The sequence below is a fragment of a genome, unplaced genomic scaffold (genome assembly GCF_019419815.1).
Source record: "Pyrus x bretschneideri cultivar Hongxiangsu unplaced genomic scaffold, Pyrus_bretschneideri_v1 Contig21, whole genome shotgun sequence".
In the NCBI taxonomy this organism is placed as follows: domain Eukaryota; kingdom Viridiplantae; phylum Streptophyta; class Magnoliopsida; order Rosales; family Rosaceae; genus Pyrus; species Pyrus x bretschneideri.
The window spans coordinates 1176536-1185617 of NW_025999513.1; the positions used below are offsets into that span (position 1 = coordinate 1176536).

The window sequence follows — 9082 nt, forward strand, 5'->3', positions numbered from 1 at the left end:
ATACTAGTGGATTGGAATCAGTGGACAGTCCCTGGTTTTTTAAATAGAGATGGGTTTTTCCAGCCAAAAATATCTTGTATTCAAAGTTATTTATATTGTGCCACGTATCTCACATACATATACATGCTATATGTATCACTTGAATATTTAATTGGTATGTGCTCACAATCATGCTCCCTTGACACATTAATAACTTGAAACGAACTGAAGTCTTACTGACTAGGATAGCTTTTAGTATTTGAAATTGGTTATTGAATCTTTGATTTATTAACTAACAAATCTATCTTAGTTGACTAGCGGGTTTGACTAGTCAATCTAGCAAATTATAATTTTTATTTACAAGATGTTCAGCCTGATACAAATTTCAAAAAGCAAGAGGTTGACATATTTCTCTAAAGTTGTTTGGGACAATACTTTATGTTTTAGAGTTAATACCACATCTTTGAGTTTGTAGTACACAATACCTCATCGAAATGGACGTAGTCTTGCTGAAGCCAAAATGTTTTTAGCTTCTCAAGTAGGTTTAGAACTTCTAGGCATGAAACCTTTGGTATTTATGTGTTGTCATTCTCAGTTTTAATTTCTCCTTCTTGGCTAATTGATGATTTCTTCTTCAGTTAAAGCATACATAACTTTGTGTACAATTTTGCACGAATATTTTCAGTTAGTTGACTTTGCATATTGACCTTGGGTGGCATGATTGTTTTGATAGAGGAAGAAGAAAAAATATTCATTTGAATTGGTTGAGATTGCATTGGGTGGATTATATGTATTTATAAAAGTTACTTAAAAGAGAAATGCTAAGGAGACTCTCTCAAAACTGAGCCTCTCCATAGACTCTGTCACCTCACAATTTAACGTAAATTTTTGTTCCATCATTATAAAACATTATGCCAAAAGTATGAGTTGACTGAAAGTTCATAAAAAAATTCACTTGTAAAAAAAATCTCTTTAGCGTTTCTCTGCTTAGAAGGAGAAGCATTAAAGAGGGCAATATACGCTCTAACATTAAAAGTTACTTATGACTGTTGTAAAATCGACGGTGTGTGCAGTGGAATAAACAAAACAAGACACAAAATTTACGAGGTTCCTCTACAGTCAATGTGACTGGAGTACGTCCTCGAGGCAGCGGTAGTGCTTCCATTATAATTTAGAAGAATAAGAGTACAAAATAACTCTTTCTCTATTATCCCCTATCCTCTTCCTCTCTTTTCTCTCTTCCTCTTTCTTCTTTCACAATCTCTTCCGTAAACCTCTTATTCATCTCTCATTCATTTTATAAGCAAATAGAACACTATTCACTTTACAAATTTTCCACAAATAAATAGTAAAAATACTGTACATAAAAAGTAACAGACTATTCATATGGATCATCCACATTATTCAGAATAATGACTATATAATAATTTTAGTGTTTATAGTTATCGAAGGTTTCCACATGAAAAGTATTTTTTTTAATAAATGAAAAAGATTCGAACCGGTCTGGGTCAGATCAGGGCTTCTGGTTGGACACAAATAGAAAGGTAGGCCAACTACACGGTACAGACTGACTATAAGCACAAAGCGAAGCAAAATCAAGCAGGCGAATCGCCATTTGAAGCTCCATGGTACGAGCCCTCTCTCTCCCCTCTCTGTCTCCCTTTCTCTCTCTCTTTCTTAGTATTTACAAAGCTTTTGCCCTGCTACTTCCCACGATTACCTGAAATCCGTGGTCCCTTCACAGCTGCTCTCCGAACGAGGCTCCAACCTGGTCGTCATCAACCCAGGTAATTAATCTCCCAGTTTTTTACAGCTCCATTCGAATTTTCAGCACAAACCCATCAAATTTTATTGTGCAAATTGCAAAACCCACCCCCAATTCAATTTTTAGTCCCTAATTTTGGTCCTTTCAATTGTGGGTTGTTGTTGTTCTGGGAGTTCAGGTTCTGCAAACATTAGAATTGGCCTTGCTTCGAAGGACACCCCTCTAAATATTCCCCATTGCATTGCGTGGCACACCACACGAGCACAGGAGAAATGTTCAAGACCAGGTTTCATGTTGTTCCGTAACTTTACGTTGTATTTGTTGTTTCGTGTGGTTTGGTCAGTCGTGTTTTCCAAGTTAAACTTCTCTGCGACATAATAATACTTGGGAGAAATCACTTATTCTTGATAAATATTGGATTGGTTACTTACATAGGTTTCGTGACTATGAGGACATGCTAGAAGATACATGGCACATGGAATTTCCCAGAAGACCTGAAATGTCAGATAGCTTGTTTCCCAACATGAACACCGGGTATCCAATGTGGGATGGCTACCCAGCTTTTTCAGCTAAACCAAAGAAAGAAGAAAAAGTTGGCCTTGCAAAAGTCATAACGAGTAGCATTCTTTCAACAGGTAGGTTTCTAGAGTGTCACCTCACCTACTAAGCTTCTCTGTCTGATACCTAAGCACCACTTGGTGGTTTGTTGACGGGACGTATAGACCTCCAAAGAAAATTGTTTTGCAGTATACTATTGGTGAGTTTGTCAACTAAGATATACAATGTGTTTCTGTATTTGCTTACTTCGTGTAGAAACGAAGAAATGACATATTGTATGTTTTAGGTTGGTAGAGTGGCTTCGACAAGAGGTCTTGTTCCTGCAGTGGAGGAAAGGTCAGTTCTAGTTAAACAAGCCTACTTGTTTGATTAATATTTGTGATTATGATTATGCTTATGCTTATGATGTTCTATGTGGGTTGTGCATTAAAGTCTTCACATTTTATGAAAAGAGAATCCCACATTGAGTAATTGGTTATGGGTTGAAAGCTTACATTCTATTGTGGTGTCAGAGCCAGGTTCGACTGCATGTGAATCCATACAACAAGTGTCTACGTCACCCAATATGTTGTCCACGTGTTTGGCTTTAGTGTCGCCACATGTGAGGGTGCATGGAGAGATGTCTCACATCGGAAAGTTAAAAGGAACCTTGAATGGGATCATAGGGAGTAGGGTTACTCCTCCCATTGCCAATTGTTTTGGGTGTAATCTCAAATTCCTTTAGAGAAAACCCACCAATGTGGACTTTGATTCTTTGGCCTAGAGTTTTGCTAAGTTAGACTTGTGGTTATGTTCATAAACTCATAGAGGTCGGCAAGCTTTAGTTCATAAGTCTCCATGCTTTGAAAAGTTGTTTGTTGTGTGCCCCTCTTTACATTGACCCATGTTGAGCAAAATTGTCACGAGAACAAATAATTCACTTGACACAATTTCACCCTCGTTCATTTTTACGAAGAGGGTTTTATTAATTTGAGTTCGACCCATTCTAGGCTATGCACCTATTAATTACAACCTTTCTTTTGGGAAAGGAATACCCTTTGATTCTAACATGAAAAATATGAAATTAGAGGATTGATGTGTTTGTTTGATTTTGCAACTGCATATAGGTCGAGCCCTAGATTGCCTACGTACCCTTTTAAGGGATCAAGTCACTCATAGTTCATGATTTTGATATTTGGATTTTTAGTGAGTGGATGACCCACTAAAAAGGATTTTGTGTTTGATCTATTTAGATGAATTTGGCTTAATGAACCAGGGTTTCGATTTTGCGGTTGCATCTAGAATGTGAGACTAGACTGCCTATGTATCCTTGATGGAATCAAATGGCGTAGTTCTGGAATGATCAATGAATGAATGACTCAAAGAAAGATTTTGGTGTTTTGGTTTTGACTTGGTGCCTTGTGCAGTTTCTGCTCATGCAAGCGAGGAGCGTTTGATATTTGATGCAGCTTCATGCCATTTAGTATTTGATACGGCTTTATGCCATTTGGTGTTTGATATGGCTTCATGCCATTTGAAATTCAACACAGCTTCATGCCATTTGAGACTTGTCGTGGCTTTGCACCATTTGGGATTTGATGCTGCTTCGTGCCATTTGGATTTGATGTGGCTTCATGCCATTTGAGATTTGTCGTGCCTTGGTGTCATTTGGGTCAACGCGGTAATTTAACGGGAGCTTGATCCATTTGTTTTGACGTTGCGCAAATCCACTGATTTGAGGTGGTAAGTCTATCGAGCTTTGTGCTTTGAGATGGTTTGCGTCTACGGTATTTGGAGTAATATGCATTCATGAATTGTCATGGTCGTCGTTGACTCCATGTTTACTTGCACCATATTCAGTCAACGGAGCCCACGTGAACGGCATTCCAAGTTTTGGAGGAGCTCTTATTTTCCTCCCTTGCTGCAGCCCTCAGTGCTTTTGAAACTCTACAAGTTTGACTTAAGAATCAAACATAATGATGACTAATATTGATGACTTAGTCATAATCAGGATTAATATTTAAGTCGCAAGAGTTACTAAGAAAGTAGGCACTGGACGCTTCTTTTTGGTTTACATCCACTTCTTGTATACTTGCCCTCCATCATGTGGTGCTTTCGGTGCTCAGCAGAAGCAAAGAGGAAAGCCTTGTCACTTGAACAGCTCTTTAATTTCAATGCCACGTAAGTGGCTTTGTTCATCACGTGCTATTTGCTTTCTTCATGGAACTTATGAAAGCTCCGGAGACTTATAAGAAAATTGCAGCGTGTTTTCGATGTTTGAAGCAGCAACACATTATAATATTTAGAGCAGCGATAACCAACTTCATAGAAATGATAGGAAAACAGAGAGTCCTTTGTGCAATAGATTTTTTTGGGAGCCTCCTTTTGACCTTTAAACAGACTTTTAGAACCCCATGTTATATTGGTTGCAGTGTTATGCGAGGAAGGAAGGGCTGCAGCGTGCGTTGAAGGAGAGTCCAAGAGAGGTAGAGAGAGAACTGCAGTGTGCTCACAGTCTCCGAATGTCACCAGTTTGTTGTTGCCTTTCCATTGTCTGCCGAGATGAGGGTGCACGCTGCGGTCTCTAGGCTCACAGATGGTGCTTTCGCTGGGCAGAGAGGAACGAGGAGTGGCCGTCTGGACCTTGGGGAGTCAACAGCGGCAGGGAGCGGAGAACGTCTCTCTTTCTTCTCTGCGTTTTCCGTGTCTGCTTGCCAACCGCATCTTTGCCTTCATGTTCCGCTGCCTTCTCTCCTTCTGCAACTGTTTCTTTGGCATCGTCTTCGTTGGCCCTTGGTGCATGCTTGATATCCAATGTTGCTTCGCCGCGGTTGCAAGTGTGGATTGTTGCATTGTCCCTGGGGAGGTTAACACTGGCGGTAGTGATTGCTGCAGTAGCCGTGCTGTCAGATCGGGAACGGCTCCGGGAATGGTGCAGGAGGATGTGAGCGAGGAAAGGGGAGAGCTCCCTGGTGGAGGATCCGAGAGAGAAGTGGTGCAGCCTTGGAAATTCAAGGTGGAAGGAGGAGGTTTATCCTTCTGATGGCTGCGATGGTGGAAGTTTCACCATTTTCTTTGCTTTGGTGAAAATAAGAAGAGCCAAGTCTTGTTTCTTTTCCTATGCAAAAAGCTGAACCGACACACCAAGACAAAGAACAAATTATAAACGGTAAATTTATACCCCTCTGTACTTTTGCTCCCTTTGCCGTGTCTTCCTTGCCTTGCCTTTTTTCCTTTGCCGTGAACCCCTCTGTACTCCTCTCTTCCTTTTTGTTGGTTTTCTCTTGTGCTTTTCTGTCGTCTCTCTTTTTTTTGGGTCTTGTTTTCTGTCCGTCGTCGTCTTCAAAGAGACCCCCTTTTTATAATTTTTTTCCTGACAGTTCTGATGAGAGAACGTGTGTGTGGGTAGTGCAATTGGAACCACCTCCAGTATTTTGCACGGTTTCAGAAAACCAACTTCTCACTTGGGTTTTGTTTCAACCGTGGAGCAACTGCTCCTTTTTTTTTTCCTTTATCCATTTATTTATTTATCTATCTATATTGAGTTTAACACTTTTTTTTGTTAAATGGGTCCTGATCTTCCATGATTTCAAATGAACTTGATCTCACATATATTGAGTTTTGTATTTTCTAACTGTAATGCATAAAACTATGGCAGAAATCCGTATAACGGAATTGTGAATTACGTAGGCAAATGGGTTTGGAAAATAAGAAAAAGCTTCAGCGGCCATCTGAGTTTGTGATTGGTCTGCAACTTTTTCAATTACATTAAGTTGTAAGCTAGCAAAGAAGAAGAACTATAATTGTGTGGACAAATTGGTTTAATGTAACTGATAGTACCAATTTGTGGTACTGTTTCATAGTATACTATCCTACTATTTGTGATAAGAGTGATTTTTCAATTACAGATGTGATAGAGTGAGTGGTACTGTATGTGATCACATATCTTTGTAGACTGTTTAATGATCAAAATTGTTCGTTGTAGTTTGAATTTGTCATAATTAAAATCAACTTCATTGTTCCACAAAGGTTTCTGGAATTTTGATTTTGGAAAAACGAAACTGAAAAGTTTCTCTTTGTTGTCATTAAGGTACAATAATAATTCGCCCCTGTTCTTTGAATATGTTTGTTAGTCTTGATCAGACATTGAACATACTAATTATACATGCCATGCAATTTTAATTGATTGCAAGCTTATTTGCTTTCTCTGATGTACTTTAAATTTCTCTCTTGGCTTCGTTTGCAATCTTTTGTGGATTAATTCTTCATATTCTCCCAAGTTTGTATCTGTTGGACGAAGAAATTGTTCTTTTATTTCTATCATATGTTTTAATTGTTATTATTTCAACGTATGTCCTTCCTGGCAGATTCTAACAGATGCTGCTATTCTCAAGCGTCAAAAGAAAGAAATTGGGGAGCTTTGAGCCAAAATTGCAGGTTAATTATAAATATAGATCGCCTACGTAAAATAGAGGAATTTAAATATTCCGCATGTTTTAGGAATCTCATTCAGAAAAGTTGGGCAGCGGACATCCTCAATCTGCAAAACACGTCATTGCAGGTTTGGAATATACACTTTGTGTTTATTGTAATTAGTTGAATGCAAGTGTATTCTGGGACATGCGTACTTTCTGTGCAGACCGAGTTAGAGAGGGAGCGTATGGCTTTGGAGTTGGAGGAGGAAAAAAAAGCCCAGGCTGAAAGAGAGAAGATGGTGTAACAGCAAGCTAAGAAAATTGAGAACCTGAGCTCAATGGTGTTGTTGCCAATGAACACAAAAATATGTGCTCGATAGTCTAATGTGCCGTTGCCAATGAGATAAGATTTAGTTAAACACTCTCTGTTGAATCGATAAATTTAGCACGTTACAGGTTAGGAGACGTGGTCGTGCCAACTCGAGAACTCAAGACATGCCTCCAATTTTGCCTTCACACGCTTCCTGGTTTTTATTTGGAGCAATTGGAGATGGCGACCCAAAATAATAACTAGCCAAGGTATAATTGAGTTTTCCATTTTATTAATTGTCATTTGCAGAGAGATAAATAGAGCAGTTATGTATGAGTGTCAGATTTCTTCGTCTACATTGAGGTTAGTCAAATGGTTGAAACAGTTTGTTGTTTTATTTGCATTTTACAACTTTCATTGAGGTTAGGTGTTTTGGAAAAGGTATTTTATGTGCATAAAGGCTATTAAGCTTAACAAATTGTACCCTCTTGCTAGCTTCATCAGCTTATGTTTGTGAGGCAAAAAGGAGATGACTTGGTTGTTTAATCAAGTTAATAATTTGATTAAAACAATCCATTGTGGCTACCTATTAACTGTTATTTGATTGAATTTGGTTTTCTCAAGATTCAGGATTATGTTCACTACACTCCGCGGTGAATTAGAGAAGTTTGATTGACTATGAGGCAGCGTGGGATTCTACTAAATTTTAGTTATGGCTCTCATTATTGACTACTTTCTCTTAATTTCTCTTTTGTAGAACAACATTGTTAATTGTCTTCATATGTTCAGATTGATTTCTTCTGCTTTCTGTTACACCATACGCTCAATAACAATGATGTAGCCTGGTTTGCTATACAAATACGTTTTTTTTGTTACACCATAGGTTCAAACATGAAGGTTAAAGACACATTACATTTAAATCTAACAATGTAAACGTTCGTTCATACAATAAAACCCGTAAAACTCACAATCAATCAATTTGTCTTTATCCATGTCTGCTTTCTCCTCATATTAATTCTATTTGTTTCTACTTCGATGAGTTTGTGTAATGCCTATCCCAAATATGTAGCTTGCGTAGTTGCATGTCATTTTCATTCAATGCATGTGAAAAGCATAAAATAAAATGTCCATGAATTGGCAAGTGACCCTTTACAACAATGGTGGAAATGAGTTGAGCTTTTACATGACAGTGTGCGTTCAATCCCCATCAGTGGAAATGAGTTTAGTCCTCAGCCCAATTTAATTTTTCTGATGAATTTTTTTACTTTAAAAAACACTTTCATTAGCTTTCCTTTTAAAAAATGCTATTAATTGAACATGAATAGAACTTTCACTCAATAGAATAGACGCCTTTATACGATTAAATTATCATTCTCCTTTTTGCATGGTTATACATGCAATTCCTTCAAATGGAGCGATTGGTACTGTTGATAGTTGTAAACCTTTATTCTTGTAACCGAAAATAACTGGGAAAGGGATCCTCTCTAGATCCCTCACATCTAATCCTCCTCATCAAACAATTCGGGTCTTTGAAATTTGATCCAATGGCTAAAAACAAGGGTCCACTCTAAAAGTTATAATAACTTTAGCCGCTTGTTCAAATTTCAAGAGCCCGGATTGTTTGGTAAGAATGATTAGATGGAAGGGATTGTTCAAATTTCAAGAGCCCGGATTGTTTGATAAGAATGATTAAGTAGAAAGGATCCGAGGATCCCTTTCCAAATAACTCGACCATAGTTTTTCATATATGGATTATATCATGTAAAATAGGTCTTGCAATCAAGATCAAATCCAATTTTTGTACCATGGAAAGGTGGAGCGGTAAGTCAAGCATCATCGAACTCGAGCCTTCAAGTGTAGGGGTGCCGATTGAACTACAAGCTTCATCCAACTTTTCCTTTTTTTTTTTTTTTTTTTTTTTTTGTTTCTGTCACGCCACGCATTAATTACCAGAGTTAATAGGTTAACTTGAGTTAGGAATGAAGAATTGGGCAATGGATCCCACATCGACGAGAACGCGAAGAGGCGAGGGAAGGACGTGGTATAAAGAAGAGGCGGTTGGTGGAAGTTGAATTT

At 38.2% G+C, this 9082-nt stretch overlaps 1 long non-coding RNA gene across 11 annotated transcripts; it reads left to right on the plus strand.

The window, feature by feature from the left end:
* Positions 1–1486: 1486 nt before the first annotated feature.
* Positions 1487–7883, plus strand: LOC103939361. 11 transcript variants are annotated; one of them, XR_007258493.1, is made up of 7 exons: positions 1487–1607; positions 1724–1766; positions 1923–2030; positions 2180–2501; positions 2589–2638; positions 3709–5450; positions 6649–7883. It is a non-coding gene; the product is annotated as an uncharacterized LOC103939361 (long non-coding RNA). The 11 variants fall into 11 exon arrangements; XR_007258495.1 differs by lacking the exon at positions 1487–1607 and having other exon boundaries at positions 1614–1766; positions 6649–7275; positions 7631–7883; XR_007258497.1 differs by lacking the exon at positions 1487–1607 and having other exon boundaries at positions 1614–1766; positions 6649–7275; positions 7637–7883.
* Positions 7884–9082: the final 1199 nt, after the last annotated feature.